General features: G+C 44.9%; 1 protein-coding gene across 1 annotated transcript in view; it reads right to left on the bottom strand.

Moving 5' to 3' along the window:
- The window catches only part of LOC119598721 (protein OSCP1-like), a 25,809-nt gene that overhangs the window by 7,368 nt on the left and 15,941 nt on the right, over nucleotides 1-2,500 (bottom strand). The window lies entirely within an intron of this gene.

The following is a 2,500-nucleotide window of genomic DNA, read 5'->3' as shown; positions in this document are numbered from 1 at the left end:
CTGAGGATGATGGGAATGGGGAAGGGGAAGGAGGGGGAGAGGAGGGGAAGAGGGGAGGGGGGGAGAGAGAAGGGAGAGGGGGAAGGGAGAAGGGGGGGAGAGAGAGAGAGAAGAAGAAAAAGAAAAGAAGGAGAAAAGTAAAGGGGGAAAGGAGGGGAAAAGAGAGAGAGTAAAGAGAGAAAAAAAGAGAGGAGAGAAAAAGAGAGGAAAAAAGAGAGAGAGAAAAAAGAGGAGAGAGAGAGAGAAAAGGGGAAAAAAGAGAGGAAAGAGAGAGGAGAGAGAAAAAGGGGGGAAAAGGAGGGAGGAGGAGTGGTGGTGAGGAGGGGGGGGAGGGAGGAGGATAGAGAAGAAAAAGAAAGGAAGAGATAGAGTAGGATAAGAAGGTAGAGATAGGGGAAAGAAAAAGAAAGAGAGAAAAGAGAGAGGAGAGGAGAAAGAGAGAGGGAGGGAGAAGAGAGAGGGGGGAGAGGGGGGAAGGGGGGGGAGAAGAGAGAGGGGAAGGAGATAAAAAAGAGGAGAGAGATAAAAGAGAGAATAAAAAGGGGAAAGAAGAGAAAGAAAGAAAAAGAAAGAAAGAGAGAAGAAGAAGAAGAGGGAGAGAGAAGAGAGGAGAGAGAGAGAAAAGAAAGGGGGGGGGGGAAAGAAGCGGAGAAAAAAAAAAGACGAGAGAAAAAGAGAAAAAAAGGAGAGAATGGTGGTGATAGTGAGGAAAGAGAAGAGAGAAAGAGAGAGAGAGAGAGAGGAGAAGGAGGAGAGAGGAAAAAGAGAAGAAAAAAACAGAGAGAGAAAGAGAGAAGAGAGAGTAGTGAGGAGAGAAAGAGGAAAAGGGGGGAGAGAGGAGGAGAGAGAGGAGAGGAAAAAAAAGGGGGGAGAAGAGGGAGAGAGGAAAGAAGGAGGAGGGGAAGAAGAGAGGGGAGAGAGAGGGGGGGGGGGGGGAGGGAGAGAGAGGAGGAAAAGGAAGGGTGAAAGGGGAGGAGTAAAGAAAAGGGAAGAAATGAAAGGAAGAGGGAAAAATTGGGGTTAAAAAAAGAGAGAAAGAGAGTGTGGGGAAAGGGGGAAGAAAGTAAAAAGGAGAAGAGAGAGTGAAAAAAGGGGAGAGTGAAAGAGAGAAGAGGAGTGAAAGGAGGAGAGGGTGAAAAAGAGAAAGATAAAGGGAAAAGGGGTTGGGGAAAAGGAGGGGGTAGGAGGGAGAAAAGGAGGAGAGAGAAGAGAGAGAGGAGAGAGAAAGAGAAAGAAAAATGGGGGAAGAAGAATGGTGAAGAGAAAAAGTGAGTAGGAAAAAGGATTGAAGAGAGGAGAGGGGAGAGAAGAGAGGGAGGGAGAGGAGGAAAAGGAGGAAAAGGGAAAAAGAAAAAAGTGGTGAGAAAAAAAGGGTGGAGAGAGAAAGTGAGGGGGAAAAAAAAAGTGATAGGAGAAAAGTGGTGAGAGGAAAGTGAGTGAGAGGAGGAGAGGGGGGGAGAGGAAAAGGGGAGGGGGAAAGGGAAGGAGGAGAGAAGAGAGAAGGGAAAAGGAAAAGGAGGGAGGAGGGAAGAAGGGAAGAGGAGAGAAAAGGGGGGAGGAGAAAGAGGGGAGAGAGAAAAGGGGAGGGGGTGGGAGAAAAAGGAAAGTGGGAAAAAAAGAGAGAGGATGGGAGGGAGGGGGGAAAAGGGGGGGGGGGAAGGAAAGAAGGGGAAAAGAGATAGAGAGAGGAGAAGGAGGAGGAAGGGGAAAAGGAAAAGAGAGAGAGAGGAGAGACCAACAGAAGACAGAAAGAGAGAGAACAAAACCCAGAAAAAAAAGGTAAGAGAGAAAGAGACACTTGGAAGGAAAGAAGCAAAGAATATAGAATAAAACTGAAGGACAAGAAACGAACAAAGAAACACGTTGTACGAAACAAAAATCTCTTTGTTTATTTTTAGTATTATTTTTTTTCTTTCTTTCTTTCCTTCTGTCGTCTGAAGGTTACAAAATTGGCCTACAAATTACCAAGCCTGTTATTATTTTTTCCCCTTTTTTTAGGGTGTCTTAGCAATGACCCTGACATCGAAAAAAAAGAGGAAAAAAATCATGAAAAAATCCTGTTGAGAAAGTAAAGAACGACAATTGCCCTTTTTTTTCTCTTTATTTTTGTTTTTTTCAATATGCCTGAAGGGTCTCAAAATAAACTTATCTATTTGGGGAAAACAAAACCAAAATAGAAAACAATAGAAAAAAAAAATCAAAAAACTTCAAACAAAAAAATAACCCCTTTCTGTAATAGTATAGGAAAGGGGGAGGGGCGGGGGCGGGGGGTAGCCATAGATACCGCTGCGTTCGTGACGGCGGATTCACGTGCATGCGTGATCGAGCGTTCGCGTGGAATCCTGCGTGCTGTTTGACACTAAGGCGTCCAGTCCCGTTCGTTATTCGGGAACGTTATTGTGAGTGATTTCTACGTAATAGATTAATTTCGTTAAATCCTTTGCGGTTCGCTCCGTAATCTTTGATGTATCGGAGAAAGACCATGGGGAAAAAATGACAG

The sequence above is a fragment of the Penaeus monodon genome, chromosome 41, assembly GCF_015228065.2.
Source record: "Penaeus monodon isolate SGIC_2016 chromosome 41, NSTDA_Pmon_1, whole genome shotgun sequence".
Lineage (NCBI taxonomy): Eukaryota > Metazoa > Arthropoda > Malacostraca > Decapoda > Penaeidae > Penaeus > Penaeus monodon.
Note: the sequence above shows the minus strand (reverse complement) of the source record. Positions and strands in the feature narration are given on the sequence as shown.